The sequence below is a fragment of the Peromyscus californicus genome, unplaced genomic scaffold (assembly GCF_007827085.1).
Source record: "Peromyscus californicus insignis strain IS unplaced genomic scaffold, ASM782708v3 Scaffold_23__1_contigs__length_62951481, whole genome shotgun sequence".
Taxonomy (NCBI): domain Eukaryota; kingdom Metazoa; phylum Chordata; class Mammalia; order Rodentia; family Cricetidae; genus Peromyscus; species Peromyscus californicus.
In genome coordinates this window covers 12281037-12303891 of record NW_026294534.1, presented here as the reverse complement: position 1 = coordinate 12303891, position 22855 = coordinate 12281037, and the positions used below count along the sequence as shown (strand labels likewise).

General features: G+C 39.7%; 1 protein-coding gene across 2 annotated transcripts in view; it reads left to right on the top strand.

The window, feature by feature from the left end:
- Csmd1 (CUB and Sushi multiple domains 1) overlaps positions 1-22855 on the top strand; it is a 1596844-nt gene that overhangs the window by 63555 nt on the left and 1510434 nt on the right. The gene's annotated exons all lie outside the window — the stretch shown is intronic.

The following is a 22855-nucleotide window of genomic DNA, read 5'->3' as shown; positions in this document are numbered from 1 at the left end:
GGGGTAGTCTAAGGACTCTTTCACAGTGGTCATATATCAGATATTTACATTACAATTCGTTACAGTAGCAAAATTGCAGTTATGAAGTAGCATTGAAATAATTTTATGGTTGGGGAGTCACCATGAAGAACTGTATCAAAGAGTCTCAGCATTAGGGAGGTTGAGAACCACTGCTTTAGAGCTTAGTTTCTACCCCAGGTTCAGGAAAGCCTTATCTTTCACATAATGTCCCCACAGCCATAGTAACATAGAAGACTTGATTAAATACTATCACCCTTAAAGACAATTCTCAGACTTTTCTTTTGCAACGTATTTGCAGTGGGGGATTATGACTGTAGAGTTTCAAAGCAGGAGACTCTGTTAGTTAAACTTTTCCAGTTCCTGCGTCGTTCCACTCTGAAGGTAAGTGTTGATCACCATATGCATTAAAAAATTACCTTACAAGGAATTAGCTTTCATTATGGCATTTTTGAAAACAAAATTTCTTTTTTGTCATTTACCCTCCTTCCCACCATGTCTTTCGCTCCTCTTGTGGTCTCCTCTGTGATTTGATAGTAACCACCTCTACAACCCTCCTTAAAACATATACAAATGTTAAAGTTTAGGATCCAAAGATGAGAGAAAATGTGTGACTGTGTCCTTCTGGGAATGCTTCCCTTTTCTGTGCCCCTCCACAGAGACACTCACCATCATTGTTCATGGCTACGTTGATCATAATAACAGGGAGATGCTACTGGTCTAGATGTCTGCCAACAGAAGAATGATTAAAGGAAATGTGGCCTATATACACAATGGGATTTAAGTCAGCTGTTATGGAAAACAAAATTATGAAATTTGAAGGGCACATGTGCATTTTCTATTCCTAGACAACTGCCTGCAGTCTTCAGATTTCAGTGCAAAAGCAGGAAGAACATGCACTCTGTGAATGAACAAAACCGTCTTCATGGGCACACAGTTGACTTGAAGACTGGACACTGCATTCAGCATTCCAGTGCATGCAGTCCTGTCACCAGGACATGCTTTACAAAAGATTGTGTCTTATTTTTAAGTCACTCCTGAGCACTGCCAACAATATCTGCTGATGCTGAGAACAAGTCCTTAATTCAGAATTAGCCCATGTTCTTGCAACCCAAATGTGCTAACATTCGATTTAGCTCCATAATTGTGGCCACAGACAGAATGCCCTCAAAGTGTTCCTGTGGAGAGTACTCTACTTTCTTTTATGAAAACATTTTTATGCCCTGAGTTATCTTCCTGACTTCATCAGACGCCTGCTGAACACCACCTGTCTTTTTGGCATTGGGATATCTTTTGAAGATCTGGCTTTGCCTTTCCAGGGCAAATGGAGCTCACTCTGTACACAAGTGGCTACAGGTGTGCTTCATTTAAGACACTGGGCAGGGTTGGGTGGCAGGAGAGTGGAGCTTCCCATGAAAAGGATGACACTTGGGATTCTACACTGACTCCCCGGGATGACCCACTCCCGCCTGGTACCTAGAATTTGCTGAAAAGATTCAAGCAACTTTGAAATCGGCAGGATGCCACTGTGACAGATGGGTCTCCATGTGGCCACAGTGCCAAGTCTTCTATGCATCAAGTGTCTCTGCTGAAAGTTTGAGGCTCTGCCAGTCATATCCAAACGGATGTCTGTCTCCAGACCTGGAGAAGGTGTGTGTGTGTGTGTGTGTGTGTGTGTGTGTGTGTGTGTGTGAGGCTCCGTAATCTTCCCAGTCCCACAGCCTAAGGCTCTAATTCTCCCCTCCCTTGGGTCTGCTCAGGAGGCTTGGGAGCTCATAATTGAGAGTTAAATTGATGCAGTCATCATCCCTGCTTTCCGCTTCACCTTCTGCTGCAGACGGCCCAGGAAACCTCAGTGCTGTCTCCTCTGTGTGTGCTGGTTCACAGAAACTCTAGGAAGAAAACACATGCTGGGACCAGGCATGAGCAAGGGAGATGACATGCAGACATGCTTTTTCTCTTAAATTTGATGTTTCAGTGCAAACATTTCAGTGTCTAAATGTATATCAGAATCTGTGGTTGTTAGTCTATATGTAAATGTTTAAGATACCCCTTTTCACAAACACAATAAATCCATGGAGGAAACTCTGCTACTAGAGTATGTTAACAAACATCAGTGTTTGTGTTACATTTTCTTTTATGTGTGCATGTGCATTAAATATAAATGTTTATGCATTTATAATACATAGGTATGTGTGTATGTGTATATGTATGCATTATATATTTATATGTATATAAATAATTCTCCTATGTATGATGGCGAGCTTTTTGATCCCATGCCCTTCATTTGGCAGCCACAATCTGTAAGACCTAATTTAGCATGACCTTATTAGACACAAGGAGCTAAATAGCCTTTAGGACATTTATGAAAATGAATTACAGTGGCTCCTGCCCAGCATTTTGACATCAGAGAGAAAGCATCCCACTTTCTTGCATAAGGTACCTTCCATCTGTCTGGGGGAATATCACTGGTCTTTCTTGTAATGTTAGTCAAAGTGTGTGGAATAAAGGTGGGCTAAGTTTTGAATGTTCCAGGGTCTGCCTTGCAGAATTTCTCTTATGCTACTCTTGTATATGAACTGAACTTTTTTTAGCTTGTTATATAAGCTTAGAAAATCCACAATACTCCTGAAGATGAGAACATCTAATTTTTATTACCTTTTGCCTCTCTGGGCTCATTGGTATGGACTGGAGCCTAGCAGAAGATCTGGTGGGAACCAGAGACAGAAGGGGAAACTCCATCCTTTATATCTTCAGCGTGTGAGAATAAAATGCTTTTGTGCCCCCTACAGTATGCTTACCTCAATAATATTAAGTCCCTGCTATCCCTTTCTTTTCATATCTGTGCCACAATGTTACATTTTTTTCTATTTGCCCTTCAACATGTTTTGAAGGAGAAACCATTCTTAGAATTAAACTTGAAGTTCAATAGGTTAAATATAAGTTCATATTTATATGTGCATATATGTAGATATGCATGGATTTTATATTTACATATTTGTAAATAATTCTCATATATATATGATGGTGAGTTTTCAGGACACCTGACCTTCATTTGTCAGCCACAATCTTTAAGACCTAATTTAATATCCATAAGTTTAAAATCTTTATTTCTGCTAATTTAAGTACCAAATTGCCATTTGTCTCCTGCAGAAATATATCTCATGAATTGCAATATCACACCTAATACATGAAATTATAATCACTGGATTTATAATTTTAAATCTTAATTGGATACAATTAATTAGAGCCCTATTTTTATAGATTCCTTTGATAATTACATTAATTAAGAAGGATGCACCATAATTGGGTTCTGTCCAAACACTAATATCCCTGGCAGCTGCTGGCTAGAGGAGCCCTCCTCATTACGATGCCCTGAAGAATATGGTAGAAGGGTTGGTGTGTGACTTGGCACTGTGTACACGATTGCGGAAACACGTGGACAATTCCCCTGCCTGCTAGTTTGTCAATGGTTCTTCCTAAGATTAATTATACTCAGGAAACGTCTGAGAGTGGAATTCTAATCTACAGCATGCATCTGGTGAGAAAGAACTTTGTCTTGGTGCTGAAACCATGTGGGTAAAGAATGATGAAATGACCCATAGACACATGCTGGAGACTTGCCCCTGCAGTGTCTCCTGATGGCCTAGGTTTCTGTTGAAAATGAGACTCTGGGAATATTCATTCTCTAGCTCATACTGATGGATGGTGGTTACCATTCTCATCAGGGACATGGTATTTATACAGCCTCTCTCCAGGTATCTGGGATTGGGAAAACTATGAAGATGAGGAGCCATTCCAACCCACAAAGCAGTCTGTAGTATGGAGATCCGGGTTGAAATAAATGCTGATGATGATCTTGGTGCCTTGTGCCAGGTGCGGTCACAGAGCTCACTCATGCAGATTTAGAACATGGAAACAAGGAAGTAGCTGGAGGTGCTCTTCAGAGAAACACTTTCTACCAAACCCACTGCCACAGCCCTGTCTAAATATCCAGTTCTTTCCCTTTTTCCCATGTTTCTCCTACAGAAGCTGTGGTGCCCATCTTTGGTCTGCAAAACTTTCAAACTACTTGAAATCTGCTGGCAGCTACTCTGTTTATCTTGAAGTGGGGGAAAAAAAAAACTAGAGATAAGGAAAGTATGGTACTAGGCCTACATGTAGTCAGCATCCAGCAGGACACAAGAGGAAACTGAGCTGACACACAGTGACTGGCTGGGAAAAGTGCAGGCTTGGGGTGCTGGAGATGGGGCTGAGAAACGCTCTGTCACTCTGTCACCTGGCACGAGGGTTGTGATGTCCCCCTCATTGGATGAGTCTCTCTTCTTCTTACCATCTTTCCTCTGCCTCAAATCTCCACACTAATGATCTCCCTCCCTTTCTAGTGGCTTGTTCCTAAGCTCTAATGTCATTTTGGTTCAGTCAGCTGCCTCCACGTGTTTTCCTCAATGATGTCAGCATTAGCTTGGAAAGCAGGCCTCCCCCTAGGTGGGTGAGAGAACACACTAATTCTGAGCAGCCTCTCTTTTTATTCTCTGAGGCTGTGATAAGTACTAGAAAGGCACGGGCTTTGTGGCTGGCCTGTGAAGTGCTGGGATTCAGTTTTCTCCTACTAATTATCTCATTTTTTTTGGCAAGCTTCATTAACTTTTTGGAAGCTCGATTTCCTCATCTAGAATGTTCAGAGATTAACCTATTTTTGCATACTGGATGGGACCTAAAGATCTCAGATGGCTGATGTCGCTAACAGAGGGCCTGGAACACTGTAGAAGTTCAAAAGTAGTATCACTTGTTCCTACTCGCTGAGAGGATCATAACTGCTTCCTCTCTCACATTATATATTTAAGAGACTATTGGTACAACTTGTTCATCAGGGGCCAAGACAAGCGCCAGATTCCTGTTGCGGTTAATAGCCTTTTAAGATAGAATTACTTGGCCCATAAGGCTTACTCATGCATTTATTATAAATAGCAAAAAAATGCCACTAACATCTTAGTAAAGGACAAGTATCTGGCATTATGTACATCATTCATCATTATACACAGTGTGTGTGTGTGTGTGTGTGTGTGTGTGTGTGTGTGTGTGTGTGTGTGTGATTTTGTGATCAAAACAAAGCAAAACACTTTTTATAGAACAAGCAAAATTAAGAAACTGAGTCATGAGCTATAAATTAGTCTTCCTCTTCCTCCAATTGGACTAGAGGGGGAAGAATTCATATATGTGGATGCCTTAAAGTCATTATTTTTCAAACACCCAATATTTTCAGAAGTACCTTCCACAATAGTGTTGGCTGAGGGTGGATGTTGGTAATGGTGACTCTTCAAAAAACAAATTGATTTCTACCCACATGTTGCTGTCAATCTATAGATACTCATGTATACATTTTTGTGTCTGTAGAAGAGTTGATTCAGGACTGGATTAAAAATCACCCACCCGCCGGGCGGTGGTGGTGCACGCCTTTAATCCCAGCACTCGGGAGGCAGAGCCAGGCGGATCTCTGTGAGTTCGAGGCCAGCCTGGGCTACCAAGTGAGTTCCAGGAAAGGCGCAAAGCTACACAGAGAAACCCTGTCTCGAAAAACCAAAAAAAAAAAAAAAAAAAAAAAATCACCCACCCTCCTCCATGGTTGACTCAGCTTCAAGGTGGTTTGGGGATTTGCCAGATCAACCCTCTTCTGGAGGTTTTTAAAGAGTTATTTATTCTAAGAATTATATAATCACTTCCCCACAGGAGCTCAAAATGCTTCTGTCAGGAGGAGTCTGCCATCCTTGGAGGCAACTAAGGGCAGGTGTTGGTCATAGACTTTTTACTGACTTGATATTAGGGGAAATTACTATGGACTGTTGGTAACAGTGACATAGGCCTAAATATTAATCTTGTAAAATTGTAGAGGACTATTTCTGGGAAACAGACACTTATGTTGTGTCTGAAGTCATCAAATTATCTAAAAAACCTGCACAGCAGCCAGTAGGCATCTCCCTGGTGACCTTCAGGAATAGCTGCCATCCACCTGCAGGTCTGTGCAGTCACTCTCCAGTGCCTGGAACCTTGTCCACACACAAACAGATGCAGGGAAATGACACAAAGCAGAACTTCTGAGGATAAACATGTACTTTTAACATGAACTATCAGATTACTAGAGTTTCATTTTTTAAAAGAATGAATTTTTAGTATCCACAATGCTACATTTCAAATTAATTTTCAGAAAACCCTAAATGAATGTCATTTCTTCCCCAAATCTACATGTTGAAATCTAGACTCCAAGGTGACAATACAAGGCAGAATACTGGGAGGCAGTTGTGGCACAACCCTTAGGAATAGAAAATGTGTCCACAGAGAGAAGACCGAGGGCATCATTTGATCCTTCCACCATATGAGAATATGGCCAGAAGAGACTGGAAACCAGAAAATGGCCTGTCTCAAGCACAGATCTCCCAGCATCCTGAGCTTGTACTTGCAGCCACTGGAACCAAGAAAAAAAACCTGTGTGCTGTGTTTAAATAACCTGGTTGTTGAAGTTGTGTTTTATAATAACCTGCATAGATTATGATATTAATATATAAACCTCATAATAGTTTATAAATCAAGTTACAAATAATGATGCTGACTATTGCCAGTTAGTCCATATAGTAAAATATAATTTAAAATACTTACATTTCTAAAATTGAGCAAAATTTTGTCCAACGTAATACTACAGAGAATATTTATATAATGTAATGCCTCTAACATTACAGCAAATATTTAAACAAGGTAATTTGGAAATCCCACATTTCATATTAGTTCTTAAGTGATTCTTGAATTTGTTTGTCATAGAAACTATCAGTTACCTATGAATTGCAAATATTTTTAAAATTGTAACATTCAGAAGAGAATGTAGGCTAGAAATTAGGCAACAGTGGCAACCAAGATTGCCATTGTAGTTTAACTGTAAAAGGCTAAATGAAGTAAAAACAAATTAGTGGATCATCTTCATCCATCAGAGAAATAAGGTCTCAGGTAAAAAGTATACCTGGAAAAGAGAGACATGTTCCATGAGTCACTACCATGATGGGTTTGTCAAGAGAATCAGTCACAAGCCACATATGAAGGGGACACTAAGAATTTTTGCTTAATTGCTTAGGATAGTTTGAATGCATGAGAAGACCTCCTTGCTTTTTCTTCCAGGCATCCCTCCTCGTGCTAAATAGTGAAATTTTGCACAGATCCCTTTCTTATTTTTAACTCAGCAAATACATGATTGATCACTGTAAAGTGTTCCAGATCCCTTTCAATACAATAGATGTTTTCCCTAGGTGGACTTTCTCAAAGGAAAGAGTTAGGGGGAGGAGATCTTCACCAAGGGGTATGCCATCATTGGCTATTATGTCTCCTGAGTGGAAAAGTCATGGTGACTAAGTGTCAGGACTCCATAGAAGCAGATTAAAAATATTACAACCAAGAGAACAGAAAGAAAAGAAAAGAAGTGATTACTAGAAAACAAGTAATCATAGGCTGAGGAGAGTCCCGAACACATTACCCTATGGGATCCATAAAACCTCTGCTATGTGTCACCCCACACCAAGAAGTTCCTCTGCAGTGTGCATGAACACCAGATAAAAATCCTAACAAGGTGGCTTTCTCTCTGTGGTTGGAGTCAAAACACTGACACCCGTGGTTATAAAATCTTCAGACACAGCCCCATTGCTAGCCAGATGAAGACAAATCTCTACACCCAGTTCCTATTTACTTTGTTTCCTATTAACCACTACAGGGAAAGCTAGAATAACCAAGGGAAAACACAACAAATTAAACAACAAAAAACAAAGAAACAATGTAGCAATACAATCCAATCTGGCAGAAGTTGGTGTTGCTGGGTTGGGACTTTAAAACGAGTTGTGTACTAGATAGGGTACATGATTATGGTTGATATATTAAGAGTGCAGATGATAAGGTGGGCAGTGTAGAAGACATACTGGTGGACATAAGCAGAGAGATACTTTGCTATTTTGCAAAAAGAGTCAAATGGAGTATTAGAATTAAAGTGTTACTGATGAAATGCAAAATACATTTATTGGGAATGACCAGTAGATTGGACATGGATGTAAATAAGGGAAGGAACTTGGCAGTTGTTAGCTGGAAATATCCAAGCAGGAATTCAAAGGAATGAGAAGAGGAAAACATTTAAGCAAAGTCACCACTTCCAAAACAAACAACCAACCAAAAAACCAAAAAAACAAATACCTGAAGAATGAATTGTAACTGATATAGAATGAAGAAAGCAGGGGTCAGAAAACAATCCAGGAAAAATAAATATAGTGACTTCAAAAGAATTACTAGTCCAGTGACTAAGAATCTACCTGAATAAGCAATTACACCTAAATCACAGAAATAAACCAAGGACAAGACAGAGATGTCCAAAGTACATAAAGAAAACAGTCCTTAGGAACGCATCATACACAATAACATGGTTTTAATGGTGAGTATTAGGGGTGAGGGCAAGAAAATGGGGAAAGATGCATTGTGCCTCCTTTTATTGAATAAAGCTGACTGAAGATAAGTAGAGCCTGGGCATGAAGGGTTAATACTTGGAGGGAAATGTCATAACTGTTAATATATGTGTGTGAAACACAAAGCATCAAATTATGTGAAATTCTGAAAGTGTTGGTAAATGGTAAGTCAAACGTCAGTAAAGTTGGCAAGGCTAGAGTTTGTCTGAGCTTCAGCAGAGGCTCTCTGTGCCTGCCTCTCCCTTGTGGATTGTGATGGTCATAGTCAGGGTCCTCATTCCCCTAGGCTCATGGGCGAATATTCATCAGGGAAGGCTCCTATCTAGGCCATAAAACAAATATCCAAAGCTTATTAAAGAATAGAGCTTAAACAAGGTATATTCTGAGACCACAAAAAAATTTAATCTAGAGCCAGTGGTGAAAAGGTGCATGCGCGCGCGCGCACACACACACACACACACACACACACACACACACACACACACCCCACTCTTAAATATTGAATTTAGAAAAAAATTCTAAATGATCCATAGTGGAAAATAAATCTCCATAGAGATTAGAGATTAGAAAACACAAAGATAATCGAAAATGAAATCCAAATAAAGATTTGTAAGATGCAGAAAAAATATTTACAGAGAAACATATACATTATACCTAAAAAATAATCTAAAATCTGTACCTGGGCCCTGCAAGTTTGAATCCAGAGAAAAACAACTGAGTCTCAACCAAGAAGGAAGTGGCTGTGATCAGAACAGGAGCCACTGACACTGAAAACAGTAAGATCATTGGGGAATCCATGAAACCCAAAGTAGAGTCTGGGAGAAAGGATTTTAAAATGGTAAAACTCTAGCTAGGCCAGTGAAGAAAAGGAGAAGGAATTGCCAATATCAGACACACAAGATACTGCATACCTCTGTGCCTGCAAGATTTGATAAAGTGGGTGCCATGGCCCGGTTGTTTGACAGATTCACAATAGCAAAACTCACACATGAAGCATACAGAGACAGTCACCCTAGTTCTCTTATGAATATTAGATGCTCAACCTTCCAATCTTACCCATAAAATTTAATATTTATGTTAATATTTGTAATAGAAAAACATATCTCATGGAGTTTTGAAAATTAACCATGGCTTGTCATTTGAGCTGGAATGACCAAACAGTTACTGCCTACAGAGAGCTTCCACAGATAGTTGCTGTGTAACATGCATGAACTGCCTTGGAAGCATATGCCCCCCCCCCCTTGCTGTGTCATCTTATTCATCAAAACTGAACTTAAGGAGAGGATGGTATGGATCCATTCACTCAATGTAACCTTGAGATTTAAAACTCAGTTTGAAGATGTATTTTAGGGATGTCTTTTCCTTAAAACACGTTGAGGTCTCTTCCAGGCATGTCAAAAAAGATGTAGTATTTGCTCCTATACCAATGAGGGAAGAACTGAGCTCCTGGAGAGTGAAGTTTGCAGCACATGAACTAGTCTAGGGTTCACATACCCTGAAAACTACATACCCTTTATCTTAGGTGAGAGGTTGCTGTGACAAGTTCACAAAGAAAGGCCACTCTTTCAAAGGTGACAGTTCCCAAATAGCAACCCATTGCCTCCCTGAACTCTTGGGAAATATTTGTATCCTTCACCTGGGAGTACTTCACTTTAATTTTTTAGCAAATGTTTTTAACTCATAATTTTAAAAGCAGTTCATTATTTTTGTTGGCCAAAGATAAAATGAAAAACCACTAACACACTCGATGTTTAAAGGACATCAGGAGGGTAGGACTGTTTTAATTTTTATTTTACGGATGAGGATACTGAGATACAGTGTCATTTTATAACTTACTTATAGCATACATACAGTAATTGCTGCAAGAGGGATTTGAACTTGAGACCTTCCAATGTAATAAACAAAGAGTTCAATCATTTTGCCTGTATGTTAACTGTGGGAGGTTTCTCTCTGATTTTTGTAGCAGAAGGCAAGACTGAGGTCACATCAGGAAGTAGATAATAAGCTACTCTTAAAAAAAAAGAAAAAGAAATATTTTACTAGAAAGATTACAAAGCAGTGTTGCAAGACAAAGCCAGCATCCCAGGGAAGTGATCTAAGGAGGCACACTTCACCATTGTGCTTATGCCCTCCATACAGGGAAAGAGAGTCGGATCTCAATGGCAGTGTGTTATATACTAAACCTCAAACATGACATTATCTCACTGCTGTGCTAAATCTAGCCATCAGAAGGAAAAGCGTGTAGACAACTGAAGTCTTGAAAAAACACAACCATTGCTTTATTTAGCCAGAAAATCATTTAGGAAAGATGGATAGGAAAATGCCTGCTGATAAAATCAGTCCTACATGAACTTACTTGTAGACATGAAGATGGACTCAACGAAGAAACCCCAAGTGGAATCCTTACTCTAAAATGAAACACTTGGCAATGTATAAGAGAGAATAGAAAATAACATGAAATTCCTGAAACCGTATGAGAGGATCTTCCACAATAATAAATTACCAATGTGATCCTGGGCTGGGAAAATAGCTCAGAAGGTAATATACCTGCTCAGACAGCCTGTGGACCTGAGTTTATATCCTTAGCCACACATATAAAACCCCTGAGTGTAGTGGCACATGCATACAATACACAGAGCTGGGGTGGCAGGGTTAGGGCATCCCTAGAGATTGATGATCAGCTAGTCTTTCTTGATCAATAAATTCTAGGTTCAGTGAGATACCTTGTCTCTACAGGTAAGATGGAAAGAGGTAGATGTCTGGACTAAACACACCAATGTCTGGATGTCTGGACGACACACAGACACACACACACACACACACACACACACACACACACACACACACACACAGACACACACACACACACAATATGATGCTTGGCCTATTAAGTCTCTGAACCTGTTTTACCTCTCTTAGTCTTACTGAAGTTTAAATAATAAAGCCCCAGTAACCATAGTACTAGGAAGAACGTATTTCCAATTAAAATAATCAAACCAAAAATAATCAGTGTTGATTTGATAAAAGCTATTTTCTCCAAGGCATGTTCTCTAAAATCTAGCATGAACCACCTGTGGTACCTTCTGCTGGTCAATGTGTCATCCTTTAGACATGGGAAATACTGTAGGAAACTTTCATCTGATAGAGCAGTACAGCTAGAATCCAGAAATCTCTTGCATAAACCACTGCAATTTGCTCAGAGCGGAGACCCTGGGATGTGACCATATTATTTTCACAGGGTGAATTTTTAAATATTAAATAGAGTGTTTTCATTTGAAAGTCAGACTTCACCTCAACAAGTATTTTTGTTTTGTTTGTTTGTCTTTGTTTTTTTGCCTTGAAACTGCTTAGACAGAATAATCAGGGAAGTGGGGCTGGAATCAGAAAGAACAGATCCGAGGGAGAGTGTTAGGAGTAACCAGAAACACTAAAAAGTACACGGGAAGGCTTTTGTTCTAGAATTATTAGGACTAAAGAATGCATGGAAACAACCTGGATCTCATTTAGGAATGTCTAAATCAGAAGGTGGGAGCCCTGACATCAAAGTCTTTATTTTTATCTCTATCATTCTCTCTGTCTCAACCCCCTCTTTCATGACTATCACAGCATGACTATCACTATCATATCAACACAGTAGATAATATAATGAGGAAAAGTCACATCCTTCATGGTTTTTACAATTTTCTGAGTATTTTTATAAGCTGACTATCTTGAAATGTTTCTGAAGCTATGGAAATCAAAATCAAGGAGGCTTGGTGGGCTGAACACTCACCACACCACCTCTGACACAGCACTATCCCAAACCTCATCAAATGACCATGATATCTGCGTGATATGTTGCTAACATGTATAAAATGGCCTGACTCACAGTCACAGGTGAGATATCAAATAGGATTTTCCTTTTGGTGATGTATTGGGGTAGTACTCACAAGTTATCATTGCTTCTTGCATTTAGCTTAGTGTATAGAGCTTTAAAAACCCAGGAGGAACAATCCTATTATTGCAGAAAAGTGTTTAAGAACTTCAGAAGGTCTTTAGAATTTTTAATATCCCTCTCACACTAATAAAGAGTGAGTAATTCCTTCACACATTCTGATGTTGGTTGAAGTGGTGCCAATGAGCCACACCCCAAGGGAACCATGGGCAGCATTAGGCTTCCTGCCCCTGGGGAGAATGGGTTTCTTCAGTTAAGAAATTAGACATGTGGTACTGACAAAGACCTTCCTGTCAGACTCACTGGTACATGAGGCTATAATCATTCACAAATGCTATTGAGGATTTTGTTCATAAAAATTAATTTTCCTAGAAATGTTCTTGAAGACTGTGGCTACCATCTTCAGTTTCATTCTGAGAATGTCTACTGTACCAGATGTATGGCTGGCCACATGCAGGCATTCAGTTGCTTACTCTTTTATGTGTTTGCAAGTGCTCACAGGGTTCCCAAGGACTCTCAAGGAGGTGGTGTGGTATTACTCTCTGCTCAGGACTAAGTTTCCCACATGCTCTCTACTTTAGGGGTCTCTCTGCTTCAAATAATCAAATTCATGTATGTAAAATGCTGGCTCTACCTTACGTGCAGAGTGTGGTTCAGGGATAAAATTATGGAACAAAGTTTTTCTGCATGTTGCTGTGTCTCTGTGGTTATAACAAGCTATTGTCACTATTTTGTGGGAAGTATTTATTGTACTTTCAGTGCCTGTGAAACTGAAGACTCTGAAGCCTTTGGGATTGGTGCTTGGTATCCTGCCTAAATTTAATTGACTGCTAATTGTCATTTGGCTAGAATTAGAGACTCAGAGTGTATGGAGATTACCCCACAAACAATTGGAGTATATTTTACATCAAATTAGAGCTGATTCTTACAGCATTTTCTCCAGTGAAGTCTCTTTCCCTGTCTTACTATTGTACCAGTCCTCTGGGAGTTATCATGAAACAGGGCATCAAAGAGTGAAGGCATGTGGGTTGATTATTTCTGGAACTATTCATTTCATTTTTAATAGAAATTCATAGAATAGAGAAGTCCCTCATCAGACATTGGCACAGCTGCCAGGGTCAGTGAAGGGCTGAGGGGAGCTTGGACCTAGAGAGCCCACCTGGTCCCAGATCCTACTCCTGAGGCTCTAAATTTCTTCTTATATTTTTCTGTCTATTCTTCATGCATGTTGCTCCTTAGAGCTGCAGGGACAAGTTGGACCCTTTTCAATTAAACATTAAGGCTCCTAAAATGTCTTAAATAGTGAAGGGTTGTCATCAAAGGTTACCTCATGATGTGACATCCTTAGACAAGCTGAGGTGTGCAGGCATTTTTATTTGACACAGAGTAGAGCATGGGTTTCTAAATGTATCTCCTGTTGGGGTATTTGTATTTAAGTAGTACTAAACAAAATGGTTCATAAATAATTAAAGGCATCCATCTCCACAACTGCTGGGTGCTTTAGATCTTTATCATTCTCCAGAGGGAAGGCCTCGCCAGACTACATGGACCTAAAACATGAAGCTTTAGGAACTGGAACCACAGACGTGCACTTAAGAGCTAAGTAGCAAAGACAGTTATTTTACCTGCAAAGTAGTAGCTAAATGGAAATCAAAAAGGTCAGCTGTGATTCTCTGCAGGGAACCCAGTTGCTGGATAAGCCAGCCTGCAGGTGCTGTAGTATTTAGAGAGAGGTGGTGTTTTGAAGATGGAAGTTTCTGTTTTCCCCAGGGAAGTAAGCACTCCTTAGAGCAGTGGTTCTCAACCTTCTTAACCCTGAGAACCTTTAATAGAGTTCCTCATGTTGTGGTGACCTCCAACCATAAAATTACTTTTGTTGCTACTTCTTAACTGTAATTTTGCTACTGTTATGAATCATAATGTAAACAATCTGTTTTTTGATAGATTTAGGTGACCTCTATGAAAGGGTCATTCACATTCATCCCAAAGGGGCTGTGACCCACAGCTTTTTAATCACTGCCTTAGAATTTCCTTAGTTATGTCTATTAACATGAATAAATTGTTGAAATGGTATACAATAGTGATAGATTGCATCTTTTTAATTTTTCTATTTAGTGATCTATACATCCTAATGTACTAGTGACTATGGTTAATGTTGACATTAAAATAATTGTGGATTTTAGTTTTCTTTTAACATAGCATTAGAACTTTGATTTCAGTTTACAGATATGTTCCAGCTAGGCTTGGTGTCACAGGACTATAATTTCAGCATTCCAGAGTAGGGGCAAGAAGATCAGAAGTTCAAGGCCAACCTTATCTACATATGCAAGTTCAAGGCTATCTGAGATCCTGTCTTAAAACTGAACCGAAACAGAAGAAAATAAGCATGACATAAATACTATCAAAGCATGATTTAGCTAGTTGTAGAATTTCATACAATAACATCATTTGACACTAACTTCTGTGATAACATAAATGAAAACACATATTATGGAATTTATACAGATTAAGATGGAGTTTTACAATTACATTTTGGTAGCTAAGTTGGTCATTAATATTTTATTTCAATGGGCAAGACTTTGACATGATAAAATAATTGTTTGGTTTAGATGCTATTTAATACTTTTCTTAGTGAGAGGAAATTGTTTGGTTAGGTCACACCCAGACTTGTGTTTTAGTTTCTCTAAGTCGTGGTAAAATTTGAATGTGCATTTAAAAATTAAACATATTTATTTATTTTACATCCTGACTTCAGTCACCCCTCTCTTCTTTCCTCACAGCCCCTCCTCCACCTCCTTTCTCCTCCCTCCATTTCTGTACAGAAAAGGGCAGGCCTCCCATGGATATCAACAAAACATGGCATATCAAGTTGCAGTAAAACTAAGCACCTCCCCATGTATTAAGGCAGGGCAAGGTGACCCAGTATGAGGGATAGGGTTCCAAAAGCCAACAAAAGAATTAGAGACAGCCTCCTGCTTCTACTGTTAGGAGTCTTACAAGAAGACAAAGCTACGCAACTGTCACACACGTGTGCAGAGGGCCTAGGTCAGTCCCATGCAGGCTCCCTGGTTGCCAGCTCAGACTCTGTGAGCTCCTAAGAGCCATGGTCAATTGATACTCTGGGTTTTCTTGTGATGCCCTTGAACCCTCTGGCTCCTACAATCCTTCCTCCCTCTCTTCCGCAGGATTCCCCACCCCACCCCAACCCCCGAGCTTGGCCTAATGTTTAGTGTGTGTCTCTGCATCTGTTTCCATCAGTTGCTGGATGAAGCCTCTCTGATGACAACTAGGCTAAGCACCAATCTACGAGTATAGCAGAATGCAGAATATCATTAGACATCATTACATTGACACTTTTTCTCCAATTGTGTTTGGTTCTATCCTAGGTCTCTGGGTCACCCAGCCTTGGGGTCCTGGTGCAGTGTCAGGGGTTGGCTCACTCTCATGGCATGGATCTCAGACTGGACTAGTCATTGGTTGGCCACTCCCTCCATCTCTATGCCATCCTTACTCAGAACATCCCATGTGCGTTTTATATCTTTTTTTTTTTTTTGGTTTTGGTTTTTTGGAGACAGGATTTCTCTGTGTAGCTTTGGTCCCTGTCCTGGATCTTGCTCTGTAGACCAGGCTAGCCTTGAACTCACAGAGATCCGCCTGGCTCTGCCTCCTCAGTGCGGGGATTAATGGCATACACCACCACCGCCCAGCCCCATGTGCATTTTAGACACTTAAATGCTACTGAATGGTTGTTGATGTCGAACTATTCTTGCTATGTAAATCCATAATTTCTGATGTACTTAAGTCCTATTTCTCTGAGATTAAAATAATTGTTGTGATTATCTGTATTAGTCAGACTAGTGCATGTACCAAGAAACTGTTTTTTCTTGATGTCTTAATCCCTCTTCTTGTATTTTTTCTCCACTGTGTCTGCTTTGCAGCAATACCACTTTAATAAAATTCACACTCAAAAATTCATATTTACTCTTTTTAGTTATCTGTGTAACTTATTTAGTGACTGTCGTATCAACAAAAAATTGAATCATGTACTTCCTCAAGTACTCAAATATTTGAGTAATCAAAAAGCTATATGTTTATTGCCTTCAGAATGGGATGTAATTGAAAACTAGTTGAAGGGGCCAGGGAGATGGCTCAGCAGATAAGAGTGCTTGCTTGGTATATTAGCACAAGGATCTGGGTTCAAGTCCCCAGCCCCATGCAAAAAGCTTGGCATGGCTTTGTGTCATCTGTCACTCTAGCACTTTTGGGGATGGGGACAGAAGGATTTCTGGGACTTTCTAAATGACAGCTTAGCTTTAGGTTAAGTGAGAGACCCTACATTAAGGCAGTAAGAAGGAGTGTGATGGAGCAGGACAAGGCACCTTCCTCTGGCATCTGCATGAGCGTGAGTACACACACAAACATACACATGGACCCAGTTATCACACATATACATGGTCAAGCACACAAAGAGTGGAAAGCAGACCTTATATTCATCAAAAGAAGAAAGTTAGATGCCTGTCGATGTCATTCTGTATGACTCCATATAAATCATTAAAAAGAATCCTCAAACTTTCTTATTAAATGTAAAGTGAAACATGATGTGTTTACTGTAGTATGTTGCTTGCATGAAATGTATGTCTGATTTGCATGCCTAAAAATAAAAATCCAGTGTTGCTTGCATGAAATGTATGTCTGATTTGCATGCCCAAAATAAAAATCCAAGTGATAATTAAGATATTGCATATGTATGCCTTGTCCTTAGAAGATACACAGAGTGAGTCACTGTCTGTCCAGGAAAGTCACAGAATTCTGAGGTGGACATATCATGCATTTGTATCTTACAATATGTTGACTTTTGTGCTGTGTGCACATCCTGCTTATTTTTAAGTTAAATAATGCAAACACTATAAGGTGAAAAATAACCAAAAGTGAATAGGAACCAAGCAAAGGACAAAGGTGGTAACAAACACATGATAGCATTCACTCAAAAGGTTGACTGATATACAACTCCAAGGAGGGCTGATAGTTGCATTAGATATCACCTTAAATTTTCCGTTAATTTCTTCAATGATAGTGGAGTAATTCTCTTTTAATATACTTCAATCTATAATCTATTATTATGCAAATCAGTACCAATTCAGTCATATGAATCCATTTTCTGGATGCAGGGCCACATGACCACAGCTGGAATATGTTTATGTTCCATCTTGATTTCTGGACTCATGATTCTGAAATGATGTCCAGAGTTGAAAGTATAGCTTTGCCTTATCTCTATGTGTGAAGGGGATCCCACTTGACTGATGGAGCTTTTGATATTTTGAGGCAAAAACTGAGTGTTCCTATGGCTAGGGAGAAGTGCGTGTCTTGGTGCTGTGGTAGTACTAAAATTAATTCATCTGATTTCTTTGAGAATATGGGGTCAACTAGCACTTCACAGGGTTGGGGAGCAGAGGGATAGTTCCTCTCATCATTCACTGGTCATCTTCATTGCAATGTGGCTGCCAATGTGTGCAGTGGCATTTTAAGAAGCTACTAGGAGCTCTGAGGAAATGCTCTTTCTGAATTACAGCAGTACTGAAAGAGGTCATGGAATTGTCCAGAAAGGTGGAGAACAATGGACATTTACCCACTTTCTCCTGTAGGGGGACCATATAAATTATTCTGGAGGTTCACTTTAAACTTGAAAGTTACTAGAAAATACTAGAAAATATGGCATTAATGAGCAGTGAATCTCAACAACCCATTAAGTCCTATAAAAGTTCAAGTAATAGAAGAATCAGTGGACTGAATATAAATTAAAATACTCTGTAGGTTACTGTGCTTCCAACATGTCCATATCCAAAATGTCCTGTTGACAGTTCATGATATAGGAAAAGAATGAACTTTTATGTTCTACATATTTGGGTTTTTTTAGAAACAAAAAATGAACAACCTTTGAAGATTTAGAATATAATAATTATCTCACAAAAAGATTGCTTTGTATGATTTTGGTTAACAGTATTTATTAGGCCAAACAATATTTTGAAAAGTGAAATTTGTAAAGAATACTGATGAGTGAGTGGCATTTCTGACTGACTAGCCAATGAGATGCAGTAGTGAATGGTTATATACTCACAGCTGTTTTGCACTTTAGAGAAACATCACTCATTCCTTTTTAAATGACATAGCGAAGCACTCATTTACTCTGTGTACTGATTCCCACAAATTAGGCCTCCTACTACCCTCTGGATGGAAGGGTGAGTGACAGCTGGGCAGGACCTGCCTGCAAGCTGGGTTCTACTGAAGGAGATGTACACTCACTGGTTGTTGTGTTATAATGTGGTGTCAGCAGGGAAACGGAGGAATTCGGTCAAGGAAGGTAGTTCCTGGTCTGAAACTGGAGGAATGCATTGGCTCTTAGAGGTATATGATCATATTCTCTGACTTGTGACAGCCTCAACAAGGGAGCATTGGATGATGTCAGGAGTATGTGGATCACTGTGTGGAGACCAGCAACCAGGAACATCTTAGACTAGGGTGTCAGGATAAGGAAAGAAGAGAAGATGAACTAGAATGTAATTTAGGAAGAAAGCCTTTAGGAGTTGGTGATGGATATGAAAAAGGGGCTGTAGAATAAAGGATACCGATGATGGAGGCCCCATTTTTTGGCAAGTGATAAAACTATTCAAAGCCATGGGATGAGAGTTTGAAGGGCTGCTTCTAATGGTGTTAATATTTCCAGAGGAGGTATCTAATTGGTAGTTGGAGCTTATAGGAAACTGGCATGGGAAGCACCCATCATTGGGATGCTTGAAAACTGTGAGATATGTTTGCAAGAAAAGAAGATGAGAAGAAACCACATAGTTGGGCGCAGATGCAGAGGAGATTCAGAGCTGTGCTGCAGACACACTGGTCTTTTTAACATTAAGAAGTCATCATGCATCTCCACTTTTGACTCCCAGGCTGACCTAGGCTCTCAAAGCTCATTAGACTGCTTGGAGTGGCTCATAAACACGGGGCACAAGATGAAATTTGTTACGCAAAGTTTAATGAACATTGCCAAATTATACAGGCAGATGAGTCTGAGAAAAATGAAATAGAATCTCATATGTTCAAGAAAACTGTAGTCAATGAAGAATTTACTTGAAATGGCATTTATTCCCAAGGCACACACCCACATAAACATGTCTATACAGCCATATGGAGGCACATGAGTGAAAGTCCTTTATCCTGTACAGCTTATCAGTAGTGTGTATTGGCCAACCTGTTATGACAGATGTTAGTCCAGTGACTAACCTGCTTAAATTAGGCAGGACCAAGAGCTACCCAACCAAGCTCTTCCCAAAGGGAAGAGCTGCCTTTAGTACAAAACTGTGACTATTCTATTTTCAGAAAGGCATGGTTAGCTCAATGATTAAAGATAGTTTCATAGCATAATCTTGGAATAAAATGTATTATTTCTAAATGTAATCTCATCAAATCATGAGTCATATATCTTATGTTCTGTTTAAACTTTTAAAGGGACACCATAATCACTTTCCTGCCCAAACTTTTAATTTATATAAAATATAAATTTATTATGCAATTGTATTTGGTAAGTAACCACCCATCTTTTGACAGTACACTGAATTAGCCTCTTTTCCAAAGGGATTTTTTTTTTGAAGGACTGTCATAAAATCAATTCCATTTCACTTTTTCTCAGACTCACCTGCCTGTATAATTTGGCAATTTTCATAAAACTTTTCATAAAAAATTTCATCTTGTGCCCTGTGTTTATGAGCTGCTCCAAGCAATCTGATATGCTTTGTGAGCCGTGGTCAACCTGGGGAGTCAAAAGAGAAGATGCATGGGGACATGGATTATTGTCCTGCATTGGAATGAAACAGGCACCTCCTGTGTCTCAGCTGCTGTCAACTCCTCAGGCCTACGTGGGGCCTCTGTACTGATCTCCTGTCTCACCACACTGGAATGCAGACATGTCAGGGGTAGCATACAAATCACAACCAAAAATTATCAATCAATGAAATGCTTCCAAAAGTACACTTTTTGTCTCTAAGAACTAAGAAATGGACATTTTGTTCCTTGACATCCAGCATGCACCACCATCACCCACCTTCCATGAACATTAGAGAGCCATGTGTTTCCCAACTCAGTAGGCAAAAATGTGCAGACATACATGCATATAGTATTTACCTACATTTTGTGTTATAATGAATTTGTCCTAAGTACTCCCTAATACTGGAGTGGTTGTTTCAAAGCAAGGCAAAAGCCAAACCTACTTTCTCACTTTGGAATGAGATGGAGGGCTTCGAATAGCAAGCTCTGTGCTTTATCTCTGGCTGTGTTCCCAGTCCTACAGAAAGAAGGGAAAGGTAAGCAGAGATCCAGAACTGTGCCGAGAACTATAATGTACATAGTTTGAAAAGTTGCATCTTGTCTTTGTGTCTAGACGATCGAGATGATGATGCTGGGGAGTGGAAGTGAGTGGAAGGTTATGCTGAGATGCAGACACAGTGAGAACTTAGGTCCTTGTTTTTAATTCCACTGTTAGCAAAAACCTAAAAATCTTGTTCTCTCTCTTTTTTTCTAATTTGAATTCCCAAAATAAAATAACAAAAAGTATAAACAAGACATAGGTATCAATTTATTATCTTTATATGTAGAGCAATATTGGGAAGTACAGTGTAATAATGATTCTGTCAGCAAAGTGACGTTGTCACTGTGAACAGGGGCTTTTCACTGTACTTGTGACTAAGGACTTCTGCACTTCAGTCACTGGAGTACTCCAGTAAACACCACCAGGTAAATAATTTGGTGAGTAAAGATATTAGAAAGGAAAAGTGGAATCTAGAATAGCCCTCAGCAGTTTTTAAAGGTTTTCTTATCAGTGAGTGAAGAGGAGCCGTTTATTTTCTCAGCAGGTCTCATTCATTGTGAATTTCCCTTGTTCAAACTGATTCGATCACTATCTGCCTGGATCACAGTCTATACAAATAGTGTGCATTAGCATGCTTGGCAAGAGGCTCTTTACTTCACCTTCTCTTCTGTTCCTTTTATATTTCCTAAATGAATACTTAAAGCCATGCTTGATATTATCAAAGGAGAACTGGACACCTTGGAAACAGGGCCGGGCTTTCCTCAGCTTCCACTATGGCTGCGAGGGCACGCTTTAATCTTGAGCTTGAGTGCAGTTCATGAAATACTCAAAGCCAAACTGGAGAGGACAGATGCTTTATAAGATCCAGCTAGAACTTTGCCACATCTAATTTCCAAACTTGATCAAACAAGCACGCTGATAGATGGGTCAGATTGTGTGAAGTTAGAGAAGTTTGGGACAAGAGATAAGAACAGAGAGCCATGCTTTGGGTTCTAAGGTAGAAAAGAGGAAAAGAAGGAAGCATAAAGAAGCCAAGATTATCTTTACCTATCTTCTTTGCCCTGGTCCAGGTGCTTCCACCCTCAGATTCTTATGGCAGCCCTGTTAGTGGTCCATCCTTAGGCACCTCCCCTTAGACACTGCAGAATCTTGGGCATGTTTATGGCTGTGTAGCATGTGAGGGTCTCACCGTCCTACTTTTTGACTTGCATCTCTCATTGCACATGGAGTAAATCCCCCTGAGTCTAGTTCCTAATGTCTAAGCAGTTGGGGAGGTTTCTGTTTCCTTTGGGATGAGGAGTGACTGGTGAGTGGACACAGTTGAAAGAAGAGGAGAGACAGACAGTTTCTTCAGTGCTAAGGCATCTGTGCTTCTGTGAATAATTCCTTATCCTTGGTTCTCTAAGAAGCCATAATGAAACTCCCTGGTTCAAGAAAAATGTCATGGAAGTAGGAGGGGGCTGTTTGGGAGAGGGAAGAGGATGAGCAGTTATGTGGGAGATAAGGGCATTATGGGGATGGGTATATGGAAATACATTATGTCCCTGTATGAAAATGTTACACCAAAACCCATCCTGTGTCATTAATGTGTGCTATTAAAAACACTAAAAAAAATTGTAAAGAATGGAAAATGAAGGAAAGAAGCCTACTACATAAATACCAACAACAGCAAGGCTCAATGGGATGCTGATGGCACATCAGGGCAACCTGTGCTCTGGGTCTTTCAGTGAGGAAATGGCAGTGTTGTTGCCATCATGCCTCAGCACCTGAAATCAGGAAGAATTAGAGAGACGTAGATATGCAAAGACCTGACATGCCACAGTGGCTAGATCTCTACTGTGGACGATTTGTAAACTGAAAAATAAATGAGACTCAGTGGGAACATGGTGCTTGCCAGTGATAAGAATAGTAACTAGTAATTACAAAGTATGTATGGGATATGAAAGGCAGGGTCTTGGACTCTTAATATGGATGAGTAGACTTATTCTCCAAACCTTGGGAACTCAAGTTAGAGACAACACAGTATGCTCAGTATTAGAGGCTATGGGTCATGAGTTCTGG